Genomic DNA, 26,078 nt, shown 5'->3' on the forward strand with positions numbered 1-26,078 from the left:
GCTAACTCCACACAGAAAGGTTCCCCCAGTTGATGTTCTGTTTCAGTTCCCCAGCTGGGAGTTTTTTTTTTTTTCCCCCAGCTGGGACTTGAAATCAGGGGCCATCTTGCTGTTAGGCAAGAGTGGTAACCACTGCGACACCATGCAGCCCAAATACAAACATTTGGAGATAAACAAATAATGTGCATAATCAGTCAGCAAAAACTTATTTTCATAAAGAAAAGCTTTTACTTTCATTGCTGTTGTTCAGATTGTCAGATGACAATATTTCACTTTTATTTACAACACACTAACGATGAATTTTATTTATAAATGCATCAAACATGTATTTTTTTTACTTTATTTATTAGTTTTTTAATGTTTTAGTGAATTTGTTTGACTTCTCTAACAGAGACACATCAGTGAACATGGGCTGTTTATGCTGTTACCTGATACAAAAAAAATACATTTATTGGTTCTTGTTATTGAATAAACAGAAATGGCTTTTAAATTTTGTCATCTTCTCCTAGTTGCATTCTGATGCAAACAACATTGGTCTTTTATATTTTTAAGCAAATAAAACATTTTTTTTTTGATTGGGAGTATAGTCAACTGCGAATAAGACCTACTGGATTTGGAATTGATTTATTTCAAGCAATCAAAACAAGAATAAGAAAGAAAGAAGACAAACTAGAAAGAGATCTACATCTATACATAGGTATATCAAACCTAAGACAATGAATCAGTATTTGATTGGAAAATAAAAAAAAAATATCTAAAAAAAGTGATACTTATATGCATCTAAATACATGTGTAAAGGATGGCCTTGTATTTACTCTCATTAATCATATAGATAGATGACACATTGAATGAAATGTAAAGTTTGTCATACACATTTTAACTAATTGCTTGAAAATGAGTGGGAGGAAGCAAAGTTATTCCCATCCCTAGTATGCTTTACATAAACATTTTACATATTTTTCACTTAGTCCTGGATTACTACCCATTTCCAGCACAATGCTGAGTTTGGCGATCAATGTGCCCATCCCATTTCAGGCTTTATTTTCACCCTTCAGAAGCCAATGGGTGAGATCAGATATTATCTGCACACTGTGAAAAAGTCAATGGTCCCAATTGAAGTCTGTCGTAAACTGATGGGTTCATGGTCATCACGGTGGAAGCACAAACACTTCGGCTTGACCTGTCATACGCTGTTAAAAAAGTAGAAAAAGATAAGTAGAAAAAGACAAACATGTCAGAGTTATAAAGAGTGTTTCTCTAATCTAAAATAGGCTATTTCCTGCTGCGGAAACAGATGCACCATGTTTCCGTCCATGCCATTGAGATACGTATACACATACGCAAACACAAACATGCCTGGAATTTTAAGCCTGCCTTTGTAGTCTGCTCTTTGTGCCGTTTTCCACACAGTGTGATAGTTAGCTGTTCTGAAGAGTGAAAGTGCCATAGAGCATGACTGGGGTTGACTGCTAATCCCTGGAGTAACAAACCTGTGTGGAGACGTCTGTTGTATTGTGTTGTGATCCTAAACTTGTCAATAAAAAAGCCATTCTTTCACTGGCAACACTGGCAACCTACACATATAAATTGCTGCATGTTGTGTTCAGTATTTAGTGTAAAAGAGTGAAAAATATCATGAGGGAGGCGAGGAAAAAACACATGTAAAGTTTTGCCATTGCTCTAGTTTGAGTGCAATTGCCTTTCAAAATAATGTTTTGAGATTATCTAAAAAGATTAAACATTAGAACTGCAAAACAAAAAAACAACATAATGGATCAGGGTCTTTTTAAACCTTCTATTTTCAGATTTTCATATTTTCAGATGAAGCTCATGCAAGATGTAACTCCAGCTGTCTTTTTCTTCTTCTTTTTCTTTTGGCGTTTCCCTTCAGGGGTCGCCACAGTAAATCAGCTTCCAGGTCTGATCAGCATATTTGGCCTTGGCAAAGATTTTACATCAGATACCCTTCCTGACCCAACTCTATGTACTTATCCGGGCTTGGAACTGGCACAATGAGACCCTAGCTTGATCCCTGTCTAGTAACCAATCAAATAATACTTGGGAGCAGTAATTGGATGAATTGGATTTGCCTGCTTTTTTTAACCCTTGTGCTATCCTAGGCACTTTAACATTGGGAATTGGGTCATCTAGACCCACTAGACAGTGCTCTGAACCTTTTTTCTTCAATGATTTGTGATCTTCACTGGTGTCCATGGATTACATGAAATCTTTCCACCTTTATCCACCTTTGTCATGGTAGGGATAACACGTCAATGTAAGGGTGGGGTCATCTAAGATAGCACACGGGTTAATAAAACAGAAAACTCCAACTAATCTGTTCCTGGACACTAAGGAGGTCAACAGATTTTAATCACAAAATAATTGTATTATGCTTTCTTTGCACTTCCATGCACTAACAACAAGAGATTCAAAGTTGAAGACATTTGCACACACCATATATGTATTTTTATCAATGTCATTTAGTTTCAACAAAAAAAGAATGACCTAGTAAGAAAAATGTATGTTTGCTCAAATTGGCTTTTTTTAAACATGCAGGTTGAACCTATTAACTCAAAGGGATACAGGAGAAATGGACAGATTTAACACTGTTATGTAATCAGAACTGAGTATAACACAAATCAGTTTTAGACAAGCATAATGCCACCGTGATTGTGTTGCAAACCTTGATTCAAAGTCAAATGGTAGTGCAGGCAATGTCACATAAACATTTTTTAAACCTTCCACTCTTACCATCAGCGACACTGTTTTGAAATCCATCAGATAATTTGCATTGTTTCTGTAACATATTTTTAACAATCATCGTAATTTATTTTCCTCCTGCAATAACACAATTATCGTGTTATTTTTCATTAGCTTGATATTGTTTTCAGTGCTAAGGTGATTTATTTTTCCAACATTACATGAAAGCATTTCTTATTTCTGAATGATATATATAAATAATATTTTCTTTTAATGGAGACTTTGTGTTGTAAGTTTTAATGAGAAACATTCATTACAATCATCTCTCTACCAATGCCATGGTTTCTGATTCCCCCACAGCATAGGCGTTCTCCCAAGTTTTATCTATTTAAGTATTTGTGGTAGGGGGAATTCGCTGAAATGTAATTTTTTCTTATTCTTACACCTTAAACCTCATTTCTCCCTATAACCTGATAAAGGGCCTATATCATGCAAAATCAACTAGTTTGATCTTTTAACCCTTGTGCTATCTTAGGCACTTTAACATAGACATAACAGAGGGATGATGGGAAGGGGGCTGGCTTATTACTGGGCCAACAATCACACCCATAACTGTGAGGTTATTTTTTAATGAGCTTCTGATGCTCTGCAGAAATTATGTTCTAGAATATGACACAGGATATTTGATTTTGGCTAAAAACAGCACAATCATAATTAACCCTTGTGCAATCCTAGGCACTTTACCATTGGCAGTTGGGTCATCTAGACCCACTAGACAATGCGCTGAACCTTTTTTCTTCAATGATTTGTGATCTTCACTGGTGTCCATGGATTACATGAAATCCTCTCCACCTTTATCCACCTGTGTCATGGTAAGAATAACACGTCAATGGTCATCTTGACCCCGTAGGATAGCAAAAGGGTTAAGTGTATTATAATGTTCATTCTTCTCACAAAAAAACCCCAACAACCCCAAAGTGGAATTGTGATCCATTCACACATCTCTAAGCATTCTTCTAAAAACTTGTGCTCTGAGTACCAGACCCTCCCAATCCAGGAAAACCAGCGGGTTCTCATGAGCTGACGTAGACCAGGGAGAACAGCCCCTTCCAGGGGGAGTCTGTGCTGCAGCACCGCCCCCCAGGCTAACACGAAAACCAAACAACATCCGAACTTTTGCAAAGATGGATGTGTATATTGTGCCCATAAAATGATTGTGTTTTTGCCGATCACCTCTAGCTCCGTGGAGACAGTGGGTGTCACTGTCTCCACGTCAAATATATTGTCAAATATATGGATATAGTTTACTCTGAAAAGCTTAAGAATAGCATGGTATAGGCCCTTTAACATGTCTGTACTTTTTTTGCACTTGTGAATCCTGCAGTGCAAAAGACAAAATATACATTGGTTTGAGATTTACTTTGATGTGAACCTTTTTAAAGCAATGAGGATTGTCACGACCTTTAACCAACACTGCATCCTACTTTATTGTTTCTGGCACTTTGTCCATCATGCGACTCATTTGATTGTATTCATTCTCCTCTAAGCTAAAACTAACTTTCAACCAGTATCTTTCCATCGAATTATAAAGTCATCACTGTAGTTCATGCTCTTGGAATGTTTAGTCATCAGACTTTTTGTGGTGGTTGTAAATTTAATGCATGTGAAGTAATGTTTACACTTTTACGATGGCCTTCATTTAACCCTACAACTGTGTTGGCTCCTGTGATGGCTGCTTGAATAGCAACTGTTGCCAACATCCATTAGCAAGACACAACAACAATTTCTGCAACCAACATGTATTTTTGGTAATATGATTTCTTTGAAAGCAGCCTATTTTCTTCCATCTGCATCAGCTAGAAGTGACTTGAAAACAGAAACATGACTCACATCATAATGTCATAAGGACTTCAAAAATCCTCTGAGATTCCTATAAATTATTTCTTTTTTTAGACCTGCCTGAAAACATTTAAATCTAGACACCTGTGTGTACTTCTTCTCCAAACACGGAGGCTCCCTATCTTCTAAATTGTTTTATACTCTTTTTTTTCCTTCTTTTAATCCCCTTGCTTTACTCTCTTTTGTTTCTCTCCCTTAATCTCACTGCCTTGTGCTGTCTATTGTAGTTACCTTTTTCATGCTAATTGCTGCATCTCTAATAGCTATTGAAGGATGGTCACAGTTTACTCTTTTCTTCTTAACTCATATCTACCTCTGGGAGCTGCTTAGGCCCACCATGTGAGAGATGAATGAGGGGATCAAATGCAGTAAAATATTCTCAGATTTTGTACTTCCGAGCATCCTCACAGGAAAGGAGCAGGTATGTAAGAATAAAAGTCACCTAGATTTGCACTTGTACTGCTTGAGGAGATTTTTAAGAAATGCACCATTTTGCCTTTTCGGCAGTTTGTGTGAGCAGATTTGAAATAATCTGTTAAATCACAAGGAAGAAGCTCAAACAGCTTTGATTGCAGGTTGTTCCAATATTTTATTTAGTATGGAGTATATGGCTTCAAAGAAAACAAAACAAACACATGAGATTTTCATTTACACATGCACACGCGCATTTTAGAGCTCATTCTCCATCAATGTTTCCCAATCTACATTATACATATACATGCATGCTGTCTCCACCCACACAAAATATGCTCCTTAAAACGGAGTCTCAACACAGCTGCGCATTTCACCATGATGCTTGGCGTTCTTTGAGTTGTCTTTACTGATGAAGTAATCCCTTTTTGTTTTGTTTTTTTCTTTTGGCCCACCATTCTTTTCTAAAACTGCGTTAACGCTCATGCTCTGAGCTGTTACACTTCACTTACGCTTCACAATTTTTCTCTCGCAACAACCTTATGGGCCAATGACCATGACTGATATCCATGAGGACTACTCGCATGTTTCAAGGCTGCTAGCGTACAAGCTCTTTGTTTCTTCTGCAGTTGTCTCCATGTCTTTGCTGTTGTATCATTAAAATGGAATAATAGTAGGTGTGTGTGCGCATGTGTATCTGCTGTTGTCTTAAAAATGGTGGCTCAACATTGTGATGCTTGTCAGCCACTTGCAATAAATGTCGCCATTTCCTGCCAGTGAAAAAAAATATTACGCAGATGGCCCCTCCTGCACCATGTGTGTGGTTCTATGGAAATCAATAGTGGTTAAAACATGTGATGTTCATTTGTGAAATAGTTTTTTTTAATAGGAATGCCACATTATCATGTTAATGCTAAATATTTAATTACAGACAAATTAGCAAGGTTTGTTTTATTGCATTAATCTGAATTTTTATCTATAGCTAGTATCTATTATAAAAGGGTTAATGCCTGACAAGGATTCTTTTATCAGAAATTAAGTGACAACGCAAAGGGCTTGACTGCGTCAGACGGTTACTTCTCCAAAGTCCGTTCCTTTCTGATTATGCTCACCTCAAAGGACATTATCCTGCTTATGCTATGCTCACTTATGAAATAAATTAAGTAAATCCACAGATAGCAGACTATTTGATGCGTGGTGACGTATTGTCATGGTAACAGCTACACAGCCTGCCCCGACCTCGCTCTGCCACAGCGGAGGAAAAGTGGTTTATATGCTGTCACAAGTGAAACGAAGCATCATTTCAGAGGGACTGTTTGCCTCTTACGATTACACTACACAGACGTAGCTGATAGGTCACTATAACTAAAGGTGGTAGAAGTCAAATGTAGGTGTTCAGATATGCACATTGAACTGCAAAAAAGACGCAACAAACGCAGCTTCAAAATTAAAGGAATGGATGCAAGCAGAGCAGAAATTTTGAGTAGAAAAATCACAAATGCAGTGTTTTTGTCTTCTTTGCCCAAACTTTCAGAGCAAAGTGTGCATCATCAACTCCCTTCTCAAGCACATTTCCTATCTTAAATCACTGTGTCTGTATTAGAATGTATTTTTTATAAATTAAGCAATTCTTATCCAAAAATTTAGTTTTTGGGTGGATGTGGCCAAATTTTAATATTTTTCATTTGAAGTAAAATAGATTATTAGGCCTTTTTTGTGTGCAGATCTCATCCTTTTCTACTAGCTTAGTCAGTTGAGCTTCTAGGTTTTGTTCTATAATTCTTACATTTCTATGAATAATGGAGGAGAGTTTCAGAGCGAAGGTGCATCCTGCACCGCTGAAGCCCAAGGTTCCCAATTAGAAGCATGGATTGGTGCCAAAGCACATGTTTCTCCACTGTATTTGTTGGCACTTTTGAGACATAAGCTGCTGAAGAATTAATGAAACCAGCAAACAAAGCAGTGCCCGCCACATATATTTCATGCTGCCTTCACAAATTTGCCACCGTGCAGCAAGACATCGTCACAGGTTCAAGTGCTCCTATTTTTCCAAATGGCTGAGAGAGCATAAACACACATTTTATGTGAATGCTTTGTTATGAGATAGTGCTAAGCAGTTTACTTTGTACTCCTGGTGCTAAACAAACTTGATTATTTGACATGACTGACGTGAACTCATATATGTTATATCTGCATAAACAAATACTGCCAGGTTGTGAATGGGGAGTTCTCTTTACAGTCGCATCATTTTCATTGTGTTAAGAGCATTGGCCAGTCAAAGTCCAGGTGGTACCCATCAAAAATCCTTTTTAGAGTTGAGCTGTGCAAGAGTTCAGTCCGGCTTTGTTCATTTCATACTTACAAAGGAAACATGCGGTATTCCTTTAAGAAATAAAGTGTCTTCTTTGACTATGCTGGATGTCTTGTTTTCTATGAGCGGATGCTCCTGTGGTGCACAGCAGCTTTCTCCAAGACACAGTGGGACAAAACTTTGAGGAAGAAATTGGATTTTGGCTGAGGGTTTATGTTTCAGGCTGCCTGAAGTTTTTCTTTTTTTTTTTCTGTATTTCTTTTGGTCACCATGCTCTTGACATTCTCCACGGATTTATTCTATTATGTCCTTCCCTTATTTGGTTTGTGCATTTTAAATTATGTTGCCTGCTGTTTGGCTCTGTATAACATTCCCATTAAAAGCATTTGTATGTTTATATGCCTGAAGGAGATCAATTATTGAAATCCTCCTACCAGTCATTAACAATTGAAAAACAGAAAAATAAACATTTAGAACAACCCGGCTTCCACACACAGGTAGGTGAACATTAAAACATGTTTCTAAAAGAAAAGATGGCTGATAACTGCAAAAAAGAGGAAAAGAAAACAAAGGAAAATGTAATTCGATTGTTACTGAATTCTGCTTGTTTTAGCCACACATTATATACAATCTGTATGATGAACAGTTGTGATTAGGTAGTGTGTGGATTTGAATACATTAAAAGTACATTTTAAATGCCACTTAAAAACGTCTAAAATTGACAAGATTGAAGTTCTGTTGTTAATACATGCATTTTTGAGTTGATGGTTCTCTTTAATAGTGCGGATTATAAAAGCACTGCACAAATGGTGCTGTATTCTCTGACCACTAACTCATGCAACAACAATAGCCTCATGGGACTTTGTGGCTGTGGCTCTTGTGGCATTCTCTAGCAGCTTCCTGGAATTGCTTCGGTTGTTTCTCCGGGCACCTCTTTGGCTTGCTGAAGTCTAAGGTTTTGCCACATCATGTCAAAAAAATGATGGAAGATATTTTTCTGCATCTGTGTTTTTATTTGTTTTATGTAAAAATGATGCTTCCAGGATCTGCTGTTACAACAGTATGAAAAAAGAGCAACCTTTGGTAAGTTGAGCATCATTGCCTGGCAATCTCAAAACATCAGCCTCTACCATCAGATCAGAGTGATTTTACCTTGTTGGTCTGAGTGAGGTTCTGATGCATTTTAGTAAACCCCAAGTGAGCTGTAAAGTATCTTTAAGAGTGGAATGACATCTGTTAGGTCATTCTACGAGAAAAGTCTGGATGGAGTGAGGCGCTGATGCATACACTTCTGTAACCTTTGGTAAAGGACCATTGGGGTATTGGTAATTTGCCTTACCTAGGCCCTTTTGTAAAATTGCTGAACTTATACCAGACCTTTTAAAGCCCATTAGCTCTGTTGCAGAAATTACATATTTTCAGGAATTCAACTACAAATATTTCATGTTTGGAAAAAGTTACAAGGTTGTTTTTTAGCCCAGTACATCAACGGAACAAACAGTTATGCATTCCTGATTAGGTTGAATGGGTTTTTATCATGTTGTAGAAGCATCGGTGGTGCCGTTAAGTAGAATAATTGAAAGTAATAAACGGGAAGTTTTCAATATTTATGTAAAAGAAAGCTTTTTTTAAAAAAGCAAAAAAAAAACAACAACAATATGACTCCTGCTGATGCTGAAAGTACCCTATCAATCCACTTAGATGGAATTGGACCTCCAGCAGAGATTAGAAATTAAAAGTCCTCAACCTCGACTTCCTTGTTTCTGGCTGGTTTATATTTGCAAACACTTGCAATGTCTATGCAACCATGACAAAAAAGAAAAAAAAGAAAAAAAAGAAAAAGCTGCCATTGCCTTTGTAAGTCGGCCGAAGTACACGATGTGTCATGTTGGTCGTGTAGCAGGTAGCATGGCCCATGGGAGATTTAGTGGCTTTAATTACATTTCTCTTGCTGGCCGTTGAGGAGAAAGGAATTAAATGGGACTGTTTTCTTAATCAGCTCCCGCTCAGTGGGAAACCACCCTAGCTTTCCAAATGAAAAAGTGCACTGAGGCGTGAACCCAGTGCTGCATCCAGTCATGCTTATGTGGTAAACAAAATCGTGTGTAAGTGTGTGTGTGTATGTGAGCTCCTGTCTGTGTGTTCTTAAATGCCGTGTGCTTTGAGTCTAGGACATTTTTTGCCCTTCCATTCTCTGTTCAGTCTGTTAAGTTAGATGGAAATATTTTATACTGATTGCCATCCTTGGGAAGTGAACAGATGCTAGCGTTAGTGTTGAAATAGTCTCGGCAAAAAAGAACAGCAACCTTTTGTGTGTGCAGATAGAGTTTATAGCAAATGGTATGGCAGAATTCAGAGTGACTGCGGGAAGTATGACGAGAAAAGGCTTATAACAGACATACTATGGTTCTCACAACGGTGAGAACATTTTCTTTTTGGCTGCTTTTTCTCTACTTTCCTTCAACTTTAAGTATGCAGCCATGAGTCTATATTTCATGCTTTTTTTGCATCATTTTTCCAGCTGATTCCCCCTTTCCTTATTTTCTTTATACTTCCTCTTTCCCTTTCAACATTTCACTGGCTTAAACATCCATTTTTCCTTTGCAGCCGCTCTGAGATGGTCGAGCTGCAGCTGTGAATTTACTGCCCCATCAGGTGCTTCTAATGTATAAAGTAGAGCATATAATGGCTATTGAACAGCAGAGAGTTATGGTGCGTGGTATTTATATCCTTGGCCCCTGAGTCCGATAACATGATATTGAGATTGAGCTGCCCGCCAAGAGCAGTGTGATTCGAAGAATATGGGACATTCCATACATACAGTAGAGGCTAAAACACAGAAAAAAGGGTCCTTTGTACGATATAGGACAAGTGTAAAAGAAGATAAAGTCCAAAGGTAAGGTAAGGGACTAATCCGGCATTATGACTGTATATCAGAGGTGGATGAACAAGTGAAAGATGAAGTCATGACCTTTAATTGGAGGCTGGTGTTGAGGTTACATTTGATGAGACTTGACCTTCCTTCCTCTGGGTGGAAACAGCAGAGAAACCAATAAAAGTCAAACCCTTTTGTAGGATAGAGATGGACCTTGGAGCGTGAACTTGTTGGAGCATGTGTGCACATGAAGCACGAGTGTCTCCAATGGCAGCAAAGTTGTGTTTGTAAACACAAGACAGAAACCTGAGAGGCTGATGATCCTGAGTTCAGCCTTGACACTAAGGAAGGGAAGCCACAGCAAGGATCAATAACACAAAATGCTGCATGAAAGACAAGAGTAGACGTCAAGATGTTGGAGCAACAGAGGGTGGAAATTTAAATTTGGCTGAATGAAAAATGATCGTTTAAAATAATTTCAGTGCGCGACGGAAAGTGACAGGGTCTGTATTTGTTAAAAAATGTTCCTGCTATCCACTCTTGTACAACAGTGACAGTTGCATCAAAGCCGTTGATGATACAGAACATGAACAAACAACAGAGGCAGAGTTTGACCTTGCTTGAATATTTAATGGAACATGCAAATGAGACTTTTGCACAATTTCAGTGAAACCGGATGACAAATGGCCTTGACTCGAAAACTTTGACAGCTCAGAAGTTTCGTGTATTTGGTGTACATGTCATGGCTGACGAGACTGTGGCAGACCCAGATGCTGAAACCCGGAAGGAATACTCGGCAGGTGAGGCAGACGAGCAGTAAAGGATTTAATGGAGGAATGACAGGGTTCCAAGAGAGGATGTTTTGTGGATGGTTGGAGGGTCTTGGCGGCGTACACCGTGTTTCCAGAAGGATGTCCAGAGGGGCGACGAGGAGGGACCAGAGCGAAGGTGAGTCGGAGTCCAGAACGTGACAGGCGTGATCGTGATCCTAGGCAGGCAGAGACAAGACAAGGTTAGGCGAGGCAGATAATACATGGACTAGAATAGCGAGCAAGGCCAGAGAGTGCACCGTGGAGTACAACGAACTAGCGTCGAGTAAGGGTCCTGGTTCTCCTTAAGAGTCCCCCGGCTGATGAAGATGATGAAGCGCAGCTGGAGTCCTCAGGTGAACCTGATGAGGAGGCGGGGCCAACAGGGGGTACCATGACAGTACATATTGAATTATACTTCATGTTTGGCAAATATGTGACATAAAACTAAGCAGAAGTCACTGAGAAAGAACCTGCAAGTAAAGCATGTTTCCAGGGCCTCCACAATGACACCCACTACCTTTTTCTTGGCAAAGTTTTGGGGTTTTCACTTAATTCTGGACCTAATTACTGCAGTATACTCAAATAACTCAGTTTAGATTGCCAACTTCACAATATGTTGTCTCAGTGGAGTTTCTCAATGGGTGGAGGATGTTTGCCTCACAGTATCTTTAGATATACAGTAAATTCTGCCAGTTACTCTCCCACAAGAAAAAAAGAAAAGAAGAATAAAAGAATACAATCTCCAGAAAGGATGCCATGTGCGAGTCAAAAGTACACCAAAACACAAGACAATAGAGGCCCTGAAGGCACTATTTATATATATATATATATATATATATATATATATATATATATATATATATATATATATATATATATATATATATATATATATAAATATATATATGTATACAGAGCCAGTCTTTGCTTTACTGTTATCCTTGAGGATCATTTCTGTGTGCATACACTGTGTGGGATTTTCAGTATGAGTGTTAGGATGGAAGTGATTTCATCAATGGAACTGGAATTGTGGTCCTCCAAGGCAGATCTGGATTTCAATTATCCCTTAGTTTCCTAAAGCAAGGCATCCAAAAAAAGAAAGAAATACACTCTGCCTCCCAAGCATTTTCTGTTGCTGCACATCTTCCAGATAAGCCAACATGTTTATTTCTTTCACAGCTTTTTTTTTTCATTTCATCCTCTCTTCAGGCGCCAAGATGATCTCAAGCCCCCAAATTCTATTCTTTTATAAAAAAATATTGCCCCTTTCATTTCTCTATGCCAGGATTGTTGGTTGACCCAATAAACCAAGCAATAACCCCACTGAATATGCTTCAGGTGTTCTTTAACAACAGCAATGGACCTAATAACTTTTTTGCTATTTTTTTTTCAATTGTAGGGATATTTTCCTGGTTTGCATTTTAGTGTAGATACTGACAGTTTTGCCAATGCTGATAAGCATTTAAGATGACTATTTTTGGTACAACTGCATTGTAATAATTCATCAATTATAATTGCTGTCAATTATTTATTTATTTATTTCCAAATTATGCCAAAACACCAAAGTCAATACCAACAAATGTGAAATAATTGTTGTTTCTATTAACTAATTTTTCAGGTTTTCATCATTAATGGTTGACACCATATCATACATAACTGCTAAACTCTGATTTCTGTGTGGAAAACCTGTTTTTTTTTGGGCCTATAAAATCATAGAATTCTGAGATGTACTGCATTCAAAGTTGTAGCATTGTATCTTTCTTTGGGATAAAAATAAATCTACATTTTAGTGTTGGCTTCTTGCAGATTACAGAGATGAGTTCTTTGCCCTTGGTCACCGACTACTGTAACACTATTTTGCATCTCCCCTTGAAGCCCTTGTTACAAGTTTAGTTGGTTTGCATAATAACTTAAAGTTCTCATCCTTCTCATTATTTGGCTTCCACTTGCATCTCTCCCCCGCTTGCTCTTCTCTCATCTGTTTTGAATCTGGATTGTAGAATTAGGGAGTCGAGAGCTAGGTTGACCTTGGGGGCCATTTTGAAGATACCCAGAAGGGGACAATTACAGCCACTTTTGAAGCAACAAACAACTTGAGCTTGCCAGCATCCTGACCTGCTGTATGTGCATCTTGAAGTGAATACTGGACAAGATCCCACCACCACTCTGTCAACTCCACCGCCATACTTTTGCTTTGATTATTTTCTACTTCCTCAAAAGCAGTGTATGTGTCTAACCACTGGAGCTAGGAGGCATCAGGTGACTCTGAGTCTTGGCTGGTTTGCTGTTAGATTCCCACTTCGATTGAAGAATATATTCTGTGGATGTCACAGCCTGCTGTGAAGCCTCAAGGAGACAAGCTCAACGTGGTTCCCGTAAGCCTCCTGAGACAAAAATCAATACCCTGTCTGCCTTCACAATACTGGCCAAAATTAAACAGAAAATCCATAGAGATGTAAAACAGAGGAAAACAAAAACAAAGATATAAGAGAATTGATTGAAAAATACATGCAACTGGACATTTGATTGCACTGAAGTCATTATAGGCATCGATACATAAGCAAGTTAAATCCCTTAGAGGTCAGCTCAGTGATTACAGATTAAGATAATTGTGATTTGTAACATAATTTAAAAAGGAAAAGTGGAGCAAAAGAAAATTAAGATCATTCAGACTCATGTGTACAATTCTTTAAAATAGATTGCATTTCTATAGACTAGGGGATTGTGTCTTTGCTGATTTGTCCAAGCCAAAGGCCAATGTGGGTTGAGTAAAAGTGAGTCATGTTAACACAATAAGTGTCATGGTTTTCTGTGCAATAAAGCTGTTGTTATTTCTCAAAGGTACTAGTAAGCCAAATTATCAATTAGACCGGCAAGAGCAGTAATTATTTACTTTATGTCATTCTCACTGCAACGCAAACTACAGCCTTTCATCTTGGCCGGTTATGAAGAACTCACTGATAATCGTTTCCTTTTTCTCCTCTGGGCATCCTTTCAATAACTTCCTGCTCTTTGATGGCCATGACAGGTTGAAGGTAATTTGCAAAACTCTAAATATACCTGTCTAATGAGAACCTGATGTAGGGCCATGTTAAGTTTAAAGTCTATCAAACAACTCTTGCAGAGGTGATTTGCTGTTTATCTTCTAAATTACAACCCTTCTTGCCTCTGTTTTTAAATCTTCCAACCTGACATCCGTTTGTAATAACCAAAGGTGGTGTAAATAATGATTGTGCCCCAGAGCACCATTTATCTGACAAGTTTTCATACCTAAGAAGCAAATTGAGTCATTTGTTACCACATTTTGAAGCAATTTATTAAAAGAGCTTATTCAAATAAATATTGAATACATGACAGGTTTATCCAAATCAACCCTTTTCTTGTTCTTTTAATGTTTCCCAACAATTTGATTTACCCAGATCAACATGGACATATACGCTTTCTTTGGTACCGTAGTTCCACGAATAATGCGAAGAAAAACACATAATTTTTCTGGAATTTAAATGGATATCAGAAACATACATTTAACTGAATTTAAGATTTGTAGCCTTTTTTACCTGGAGCCCTTAAAAAACGTTTTGCCTCTGAGTTGTGGGCAGGACTGTTGCCGCGGAGTAAGCTGACCCCCATTTCCTGTCATTCATCATTTTACACTCTCTCCTACTAACTTCCAGCCCATCGCAACTCTAACCTAACATCATAGCAAAAATGGTGCAATATTGGAGCTATCCAGCCGTACAGTTTTGAGCCAGATGTCAGGTCGGACGAGGAAAATGAAGACCTACATAAATGTATTGGTCTGCAAGTGAAAGCATCAGAATGGAGCAGAGTTGGGTCAGCTTGTGGCTGATTGTAGCTTTTATGTCACAGCTATAAGAGGCTTTTCCAACTGTATTTTTTCATCTACTCCTGATTAACAATGATATGAATAAAGAAATACTCAGAAATGCAATTCCAAGCTTAATTTTCTATATATATGTCATCTATCATACAAAGAAATGCCACAATAACATGTTAAAAACACCAAAAACACAATTGTCATTGGAGTGGGTTTATAAAGATAATTTCTGTTAACACACAGAGTGAACTAAACCAGACATGTCAAAGTTTTAGACTCAAAACATGAAACTAAACTGTCTCACCACAGCGTGTCACTCAGGATCTTTGAGTGTAACCGGAATGTTATTATGGTGTGAAAAGAAACTTCCTTTCTCTCTCTCCCTCTAAAACTAGCACAGGTCCCCGGAGGACACGATGGAGATGGCTTCAAATTGATAATCACCAGTATTCATTATCATGGTTCCTGGATTTACTCTTGAGTTCATTTCCTAATTACTTGATTATGTATCGAAAATTATTCATTAATGTTTTCCACTTGCAACAGTTTGCACAAGTCATTAATTACTTTGAGTGTCTCTCGATAAGTAATGATTGGTTCCCTCCCTGATATACCCCCTGCTGCATTTTTTCTTCACATGGAAAGACATTGAATTTGAGAACATTTTCAATCATATTGACTACAACATTTTTTGTATTATTATTGTTTTTTTTTTACATTTTGTCCCAGTGCTGTTAGCTCTATTACTAGGCTCAATGGCTAGTAGAGGTGCACCACTACAAGTTTTATATAGTAGCACAGAAAATAAAAAGTGGGACAGCATAATAAGAGAAAGAAACAATATGATAGAACAGGAACAGTAGAAAAATATAGAAACTATACCTTGAAGTGTTTTGTCCAAATTTTGCCAAATTATTAGCTGTCATGTTGACCGAACATCTGGCAACGACAAGTATAACTGCAGTGACTTTTAGAAACTGCTGGGACTGTTTTTAATTCAACTCAATTAATTTATTATATTTGAATTTAACTTAAAAATACTTTAAGTTTTATTATGAAAAAGTAGTAAATAATGTGTCATTGTATTTACCCTTGTGCTATCTTGTGGGGTCAATATGACCCCACCTTTACATTGACATGTTATCCTTACCATGACAAAGGTGAATAAAAGGTGAAGAGGATTTCATGTAATCCATGGACACCAGTGAAGATCACATATTGAAGAAAAAAGGTTTAGCGCATTGTGGGATCCAGATGACCCCACTCCCAACGTTAAAGTGTCTTGGATAGCACAAGGGTTAAAATAAATCGTTGTCGTTGTTTGAACGCCCATAGAAATATCTCAAAGTTAGTGAGGGGTTTAAGGAAAATACTTGTATTAAAAGTATTTTTGTTTAAGACATACATTTTGTTATGATCAACTAGAAGATTGAAAACCTCTTAATTGCTATTTTTATCAACTCAGACTGAGAGTAAACAATATGCTTTTAATTGCTTAAACCATTTGTTTTTAAATTAATATGTTTGGCCTTATGTTTGAAATAGCTCTAGAACAGACAAACTTAAAAAACTAAGGAGCCTGGAACTGCATGATTTGATGTTTCTCCTGAGAAAAACACTTTTTTAGTTGAAAACAGGTTGCTTAAGCATTAGATTTGTTTCTTTTTCTTTTTTTGTCTGATTGTCAAATGACAAGCACAAAAAGATACAGACACATGAATGGTGTTCGAGATTAATATGCATGGTTAGAGCGTGCACATTTTATTATTCATGCATTGTGGTGTGCGTAATCTCACATAGATGCTGCTCAACACAAACAACAGGGGACAGATGAATTTTAACTTCCGGATTCCTCCCCATAGAGACATGTTCTTTCTAGATTTTCCCTATAGCAGAAAGACATGGCTGTTTACCTCAAAATATGTGATCCAATGTGATGATTTCAAGATAAGTAACTGATCAAATGTAATATCAAAACTGACAACAAACCAAGGAATGTTTTTAAAAATACTTTACTATCTTATAAATATTTTTCTTGTGAGTATTCTTTGGTATTAATTAATCTATTATTTTTTTGGGATGTTTGGATACCTCAGAGAAACATTTGTTTTTAACTTCATAATTTTCTGTTTAGCCAATACAACGTTTGCTCTCTTTGAGTCAGAAAAACACTGGGTGGATTCTAAAAGTATGAATAAACCATTAGAGCTTTTGTCATTTTCAATTCCACTCTTGCATTTTTTCTTTTCCATTTCAGGACAAAAAAGGAAAGTTTCAGTGCCATTAGAATACTCTTTGATTGATACTGAACTGCTTTACTTCCTGTTTAAGTGCATTTCAAACTATGGCAGGCATCCTTTGGGAAAACACAGATGGACTGTTTACCATCCCAATGTCATTTCATATTTCGTTCATTTCACATGTTTAGTTTTAAATCCGCTCAGTTGGACATCTCTTCTCCCTTTTCCTTTTTTCATTATTTAAAAATGATTCACCTCAGACGAACAGCATGTGACATTTTTGGGCACTACTGACTAAGAGACACATCCAGGCTTGGCATGAAAGGTAGACAGCTCTTTAAAAGCTTTTATTCGGGCTGAAGCATTTGACGTTTCAGGCAGACAACTTGTAGTATTTTTAGTTCTGATGATCAAATATGTCCTCAGAACTGTTTAGGTGCTGGTAACATAAGAGGCCAGTTTACAAAGTGGCTTAATTTGTTTATTTAATGTCAGTTTATGACACACCAGCTGTCTTGAATCAAGTACAGAAAAACAACAAATGCGACTGCATGTAAAGCAAAACTATAGGCTAATGCACAGAGCTATGTAATTGACTTCAACTGTTTCAAACAAATGGAAGGATGGAAGAATGGGAAGCAAAGCTGATTTTCCTTTGTTCCCCTTGAATAGATTTAAAGTGACATAGTGCAAAAGGAGTGTGGAAGGATAGCACGACTAAGGAGCGCTGTATATAATCAAACATGCTGTGTCTCATTTTTCACCTGTGTTCTGTTAAAGATGCATGCATTGCCTTTTCTTTTTTTTCTTTTTTCTCCTCTGGCCTTGCAAGCTGGATTCCATTTCTTCCCCTCAGAAGTCAAGAGGGATCACAGTAAAAGTCATTTGTAATTCAGCGCTCTTGAGAGGGTCAGAACTGTGTATCCTGCACCTGAACCAACCAAAAAAATGTGACTCAATGAGATACAGAAAAGAGGAGTTTTACCTCTATGAAAGTAAAGGTACTTTGCACAAACTATATTTAAACTTAACCAGGTCTCTCACACATATCTGTGGATTTTACCTCCTTGTTTCATACAGAGGGTGTAATGAAAAACTTGAAAAATCCTGTCCTATCATGTCCCACCCATCATGTCTGCGTCTGACTCAATGTAGCACAAGCTTTACGCAGGTGTTGTATTTGTAATCCGTCAATGAGTCAATTTTGCGGCAAAAAGCCGGAGAAAGGGAAACAGATCCGAGTTTTCAAATAAAGACTTCTGTTGTACTTAAAAAAAAAAAAATTCTATACTTACGGTGATGTCCCCACACGTTAATGCAACTTAACACAGCCGATAACACTGTTATCCATTTTTTGATGGCGAAAGATTAACTTTGGAAGTACAAAAAAAAAAAACCCACCATTCATGACACATGGACTCTGTGAGGACGGAGAGAGGTGCCTGATTGCCAAAGTTTTGGATGTTGATGACACGAGGTTGGCAGGACAAGCCACTCCTCCAGAATCCAGGGTGGAGGAGGAACGGACTGAATATGCAATGTAAACTAACTTACAGTCGTAAAATGGATTATCTACGCAATGCAAGTGAGACGACTCAGACGAACCAGTGTAAATCAGGCATAAGTAGCAACCAGTTAACTAAAGTAAAATTAACTAACCAAAGATGGGCACGTTTAGTAGTTTGCAAAACAAATAATCATATAAACCCTTAACCTATTGGCAAAGAAAAGAAATTCTTCTTAAGAATCCATAACCTACAAGAGGTGTTTGCACTTATTTTCTCAGTAGTTTATATTCAAACTAAGGTACCATCAAATCAGTCAAACCAGTGACTCAAGTAAATGAGTCAGAAATAGCTTGACTCAACACTGGGGCCTTGACAGAGAGATTGCATGACATACAACGTCATCTTACATTACTATTTGTGCAAGTTTGCATGTCATTTTTTCTGTTGCTTTGCCCTGCCTGTGTTGTGAGTAAGATTCGTCCTTTGCTTATTGGCTACCATTAACATGCAGGACTGCGCCTCAGTGAGAGAAATGCTGTTTGCTACAAGCGTTTCTGCGCACCTGAGTCACTCGTTGAGCAGTTCCTTTATCAGCGTGGAGCAGCAGGATGGAAGAGCACATCTTGGACTGATAGTCAGCCTGCTGCTACTTACTAATCCTGCATACTGCCAGAGAGAGAGAAAAAGAAAGTAAGCAAGGACTATAGAAATGTTTTTTGTTGCATTGAAAATAGTTCAGAGGCTTTCAGTCATACACAGATCCCCTCTCCTGATCTACGGATATAGATGGACTGTAGAGAGTCTATTGGATTACAAAGTGAAGAAAAAAAGGAGGATGTTAAAAAGGTGTGTGATCACATAGTATTCCTAAAAACATCCTATTGATTTTACTAAATCAAGTTTCAAGAATGGCATTGTAGGTTTATTTAATATGAGAAGGCTTTGTGTGTATTTAATGAAATACACTCACTTGTAATGACTCCTGTAACCGTCTGCTGTACTTTTTATGGTTTCATAGTTCAAAATGTGTTGCTGTGGAGCATTTTACACCCGAGACGCATTAGAGTGGGAGATGGAGGAAGATGGGAAGAGGTGGAGTGCTTCAAACTAGGTCGTTTTCTTTCTCTCTGTTTGGTGTATAAATCTCCTCACTATAAGCCTTTTAAAGCCAGACATTGTCACAGATGACCACCACAGTAGGGTTGGCTTTAATTTTCTGTTGTCCCATTATGTAAGTAAAAAAAAATATGAATTACTTTAGGAATGAATAGAGAAAAAAAGAAGGGGGCAAAGTAATACCAAACTTCAAATAAAACAAGCATTTCTTACTGTAAACAAGAGATATGCTGTCACTTTTGAAAATTAGTTAACATCATGCACATCTTCTCAAGCATGAAATCCACAGAGCCTCCGCTGGTGATGGGAAATGGGCTGCAGCTCCAGTCATGTTAGACACAAAGAAAACCAGTTTCAATGTCATTAAAATGGTTCATTGCTCTATTTTCTAGTTTACTAAGATTAATAATAGGAAATGAAAAACATATACTCAAAGGAGTTCCTCCATTTACACCGCTGTGCAATTATAGGACCCAGATTTAGTGAACAAAAAGCTGAGGCGAGGAAAAATTTAAAAAGGCATGTATCGACAGACTGCGGGAAACTGAAAACAGTGAGTAAAAACTCTAAAAATGATATGTTTCTTGTGTTTTTCAGCTGTTTTCTGTATGCCAGAGTACAGACATCTGGGAGACAAACATTGAAGTGGCTTTAGCTTTGGTGGATATATGTGTTGTTTTTCTTCGTTCTCTCTTCAATACTAAACGGATAATGTGGAAGTGTAAAGGCCCGGAAGTATCTTTCCCTCAGCTGAAGCAGACATTGCAGAATATGGGCGATGTTCTGCCTGGAGGCAAACTGTGCCAATCAAAAGCCTTTCAGGCAGACAGGTTGTCATTGCATGTTCAGTAACGTGGTGCAGTTTCTGCTTGTTCTGAAATTGTTGATTGCTTGAGGAACGGGTGCATGGCCGGTAAAACTTAGATATTTTTACTCTACCCTGTGAATCCATCCCACTTAAAAAGGCTGTTGGGATATTTTATAAAAATGCAATTTAATTTATCGAATACATCAGATTTACAAAGCAGGGTGCATATTAAATTTTAATGTATAATAGGTTAAAATAATTTGATCTAAACATTTTGCCACCTTCTGTGTTTTCCGCAGTCATCCGTAATCACACAAATTGGACCTCAAAGGTGTTTTATTATAATCATATTTAGTGCATCAATCAACATGTTCCTCTGCTCTAACTGCTTTTAACCACAGAGAGAAATTCTATAACATTTAGAACTTCAGGTCCCCCAACATGTTGATGAAGGGGATTTCGATTGAAACTCAGAGGACAGATGTTTGTGTGGAACACACTTCATGTTTATTTGCATGTGGAAACTAAGAAGAGAAATCAAACTGTCAGTCAGGCCACATCTGGGACATGCATTTATTGCCTAGTGTGAACACATACCTTGAGATTGAATGACCCAGGACACATAGTGATACGAAGCCATAACAGGCTTCGTCTGACAATGGGAATTAGGTGCCGCACACACTTGAACTAGAACAGGTTTTTAAGTGAAAAAAATTTAAAAAACTGCTTTGTCGTCAACCCTTCTTTATGTCAAAAGGGTGATTTAATATCAGTTCTGTTCTCTGCAGCAAAAACACAGCAGGAAGTGAAAGCCTTTGACTTGACTGTTTGAACATATTGTAGCTGTCAAACATACAGACTTTTTTGTTGTTGTTTTGAATCAGGCTCAAAGGGCGTTTTACCGGCATTCTGCTGAATATCTAATTAAATAAACAGTTTAAAAAACATTTCGAACAAATCTTCTCATTTTCATAGCTACACAAATGGGGTAAAATATGTCAAATATAACAGAAAAAAAGTCATGATGAGTCACTGAGCTTTTCTGAAGTCCACAGGAAGATGCAGGACTTCTTTTTCAATCTGCATGGAAACAATGTGGGGATGCTAAGCAAAGTTTCACTGCAATCATCTTTTGCTCTTTTGTAATAGCATTCCAAGTTTATTAAAATTATGATTACAACCTGGGTTGTTTTCTAGGACATAGTTTCTGCAGAAAGGTTTTATTAGAAAGCCACCTCTGAGGCCTCCCTTACTGTTACCCATAACTGAGCCAACTGTTTTTTAGACTGTCCCGGTAACAGCTGGCTTACAACCGCCAACCTAAAGTTACCGGTGCAACAAAAATGGCGAGCAACATTGGAGTTATCCAGCCGTACAGTTTCAAACCAGACGCCAGCTCAGAAGAGGAAAACAAAGATGTACATGGATCTATTAGTTTACAAGTGAATGCATCAGAATGGAGCGGAGCAGGGAGCTTGTGGCTTGTAGCTTTTATATCAAACCTACCTAAGCTTTTTCAAATAGCATTTTTGTGTCTCTTCTTGATTTATCAGGATTTGAATAAAGAAATAGAAATTTATTTTTCAGCTTAATTTTCCTCATATATGTCCTCTATCATGAGAAAAATGCTAAAAGAACATGTTAAAAACACCAAAAACACAATTTCCTCAGAGTGGGTCTTTATGTTCAGGCTTGTAAAGGAAGAGTTCATGGCAGACTTCTTGGATTTGATTGCATTAGATTGCAAATCTTTACCAAATAAAGCGACTGAGAAGTGTTTATAAGTCAAAATCCTTTACCTCCTGGTAGTGTCTTCGTTTTTGTCTAAGATGCTGTCAACATCCACAACAATTTCTCAGACATCTGAATGGAGGGGCCCTTGAGATGACATGATGAAATAAAATGCATCTCAGGATTGTTTCCATGCAGATTGAAAAAGAAGTCCTGCATCTTCCTGTAGACTTCAGAAAAGCTCAGTGAAAGACATGGTACATGCACCCATTCCCCCTTGCTATCCACTTCCTTTGAAAGGATGACAGCTACATCAGAGTGAGTCAAATTTTTGAAGCCAACACTTGGCAGCAGAGCGATTTTTTTTTTTTTTTTTTCTCACTGAGCGGCGGAAATCAGGGATCCTAAAGACATCACAGAATTCACTTTATTTCCCTTGCTGCCTGTACTCCCTCTGTTGTTATCCTCTGAAGGCTCGGTATGACCCCCAAACACACCAGACACACTTTGTTGTTATTTTCACTATAAAATATCCATTCAGGGATTACTTGATGCTTCTCTGTGTTTACTCTCCTCTCAGCCTACGCAGCTTTCACTAAATGTAAGACAAATTGAGCATTTTTGAAAATGGCACTTCAGTGGAAGCATTTCTCAACATCATGGCCCATGTTAAAACATTTGAAACTTAATGTGATATCCAGTACATTCCTGATCATTGCAAGAACTTTCAGACCTGATTTAGGAAAGCACTTGTAGTTAATGCTTCTAGCCTTGGCATGAAAATGAGGATGAGGTGGAGGAGTTGAAAGAGGGGACCCAGAATACAAGGGTGACAGTCTTTTGCTGTCATAAAATACAATTTGAAGCAAAATGCATCATTGTTCCTCTACTTCAGACTCAATGACTGAAGCTAAGGTCATTCCCTCCCGGTTCCCACATTTTTTATCCGCTTTTGTTCCATTTCTCTCTGGCAGCCTGGGCAGTAAAAAGACCATAAGCTACACAAACTGTGGGTCTACACCCAAAATGTACACATGCCCTACAGTAGTAATACATGAGAAAAATTATCATAGGTGTGTAAAGAGCCTAATCTTTTCCATCTCTCATGTTTTCGTGGCTTCGGCATGACGCAGTTGTTTCTGTTTGTAATCAGACAGAATGCTGTACTGGACACTCACAAGGGTAAGGTTGGGGTCCACAGAGGGGAGCGCTGCTCCACTGTTAGCCATTTATCAACACTGCCTTGGAGATGGAGGAAACATGCCGTGAATGCAGAGTGGTATTATGGGATACTGGTCTCTCAATGTTACAAGAGAGAAACATTACGCTTGAGGCCAAGTGTGTCTTCCCCTGTTATTTAGAGCACTCTGAATTGGAATTCCTCCCCTGCAGGGTGACCGCCATTACTCAGTAAGTTGGATGTTTACAAACAAGCATTCATATTTTAGGGAAAGGAGGAAGGATTTCATGAATTTTGCATCCATAATGGTTCACTATATTATTTAGATTTTCTAAACTGGCCAAATGAATCAAGTGAATTATGTCCAATGAAGTAAATGCTGGATTTATTGCCAAAGTGTTCATCTTTTCTTGTCAGTTTATTTTGTAACAAATATCCTCCAAGTTTAAAGGTCCGACTTTTCTTTTTTGTCCCAAGAAGTAAAATTATTTGTTTGCTCTTTTTTTTCATTTTTCAACATCTTCAAAACACAAGTGTTCATTCTAGAATCCAAGCAAATGCTTCTTTGCATTTATTTGCAAAGATTGGACTCATAACGGAAAATGTTTTCCAGAAATGTTTTTGCTGTGAAAGGTGTTTTTCTCAGTTCCTGTCGTCAAACCACCTTGAATTAAAATATTTGAAATGTTTCTTTTTTTTTTTTTTTTGCTGACAAAAATGGATGCTATAAAACATGGAATTATTTGTGAAGAGGGCTAGCAAAATAAAGAGGGATGAGGCATTCACACGTTGGCCAGTTTTACTGATTCAAAAAAAGAAGAAGGCCTGGCAGAAAATAAAAGCAGTGGTGGAAATGTGTTGTCAGAAGATATTTTTTTTTTCTGTGTCATAATGTTTGTGTCCGAAAAGCATATGAGCTATGAAAAACATAATTTAGGAGCAAAACACATGGCATAAACAATTTAAGTTAAAGATTACAGACATTTAATCCAAAGTGGTACCCCAAAACGGGAAATTTACAGACAAAATCCAAAAACCTAACTTTCTGCCTATTCCACACTTATGATTTGATGCTTTCAACACAAAGATAGGAGGCATAAAACCTCTCTGTCCCCCTTTTTTAGCACAAGAAGCCTTGTAAAGACAAGTCAAAAAGAGGACGTGTCTTTTTTTTTCCTACCCCCAACCAACAAAATATAGCAACTTCTTTGCCCCAGAGACATCACCTTTTCCTCAAAGAGCCTAAAAGCAGCAGCACCTTTCTTTGATACTACTGCAGTGAAAGTTGCAAGGAGACATCAGAAGTGCACAGCATATTGTACCACATGCCAGTCTCTAGGTCACAGTCAGCATTTTTCCTTTTCTAAAACACAAATTTCCTATTTTCCTTTTTCTTTTGTACCCATTAGACTTTGTTGTGAGAATGTAAAATTTGCTTTCTTGCTTTTTCTTCCCTGAGATTTTGAGAACATCAACCTGCTGCCTCATACTCACTTAAAACCCTGTGCTAAGACTTCTTGGTAATAGGCCTGTCTCAGACACAAAAGGCTGAACTTGACATCTACCTGGTAACGTCAGTGGTTGTTGACAGGTTGATGGACAGACAAGAATGGCAGAGTTGCCCCCTCGGAAGGTAATTAGCTTATAGAAGGAAATTAATGCCATTTCAGCAAGGCTAATGCTTATCAAAAAAATGTCTCATCCCCAGGCAGACGTGATGATAGGCAGGCCATTTTACACCAGCCTGGCCTTTGAGGCACTACTATTATCAAGAACGGAAGCCCTTTAAATAGGCACAGTAAACACACATGGTATTAAGTGGTCAGACTACTATCCTGAGAGATCTCGGAAATTGCGGGAGATAGTCACCATATCTCGCTGCAAAATACTCAGGAAATATAGAATTTGTCTGTTTAAGGTTGGGAAAGGACACAGAGAAAGCCAGAGAAACATTTTTCCTATGAATTTACTTAAATGCTTTGGAAGGACAGTTGGTCCCACACATCCATGCCTCATCACAGCCTCCAGGAAATGGCATTTTTTTTTTACATTTTGTCAGCCTGAGATGGAAAATTGTGAAATGAAATGCTTAATATTATGGAAGTGAAATTTTATTGCAAAATATTTTTCAACTTACACAAAAAAGATGAAAATAAGTGTGCAACATGTCAAGTAAATGGAGAAAAAAAAGGCCATAGGGCGCAACATTTACTGGCTCATCTGTCCACAGAAATGAAAGCCAGGTGACCCTGAAAAAGGGGCCAGCGTGACACAGAGTGAAGCAAAACTCAGTTTTGTAATAGATGGAAGCAGTTTTCTTATATATTCAGTACACATAAACACATCAGAGCACACCTCACTCAGGGGGAGGCGACAGGGGCTGAAGAGAGAGTGTGTAGTGGCATAGAATTACCATGAATAATTAAAAGACTGGTGTGAGCATTCTGGTAGCTCTTTGATTGACTCTGAAAGCCCTGGGAAGAAATTGGCAGATGAGAGCAAACTGCAAAATGGCCAGCTCTGTGTTTTAACTCACTGCCGAAGATTTGCTCAGCTAAAACCTTGAATCAGCAGTGTGTTGGAAGACCTTTTCTGCATGTCTGTCCTAAAGTAAGATTTTTTCTGGATCAAAAAGAATGAAAGAAAAGA

At 37.9% G+C, this 26,078-nt stretch overlaps 1 protein-coding gene and 1 long non-coding RNA gene across 5 annotated transcripts in view; one reads left to right on the forward strand and one right to left on the reverse strand.

Annotated features, from left to right (window-relative positions):
- pcdh9 (protocadherin 9) overlaps window positions 1-26,078 on the forward strand; it is a 205,162-nt gene that overhangs the window by 82,376 nt on the left and 96,708 nt on the right. The gene's annotated exons all lie outside the window — the stretch shown is intronic.
- Window positions 11,005-11,380, reverse strand: LOC110017366 (uncharacterized). The gene is made up of 2 exons (XR_002292734.2): window positions 11,266-11,380; window positions 11,005-11,184 (listed from the first exon to the last, which is right to left on the reverse strand). It is a non-coding gene; the product is annotated as an uncharacterized LOC110017366 (long non-coding RNA).

Source organism: Oryzias latipes, chromosome 3 (genome assembly GCF_053564925.1).
Source record: "Oryzias latipes strain Hd-rR chromosome 3, Olatipes_Hd-rR_3.1".
In the NCBI taxonomy this organism is placed as follows: domain Eukaryota; kingdom Metazoa; phylum Chordata; class Actinopteri; order Beloniformes; family Adrianichthyidae; genus Oryzias; species Oryzias latipes.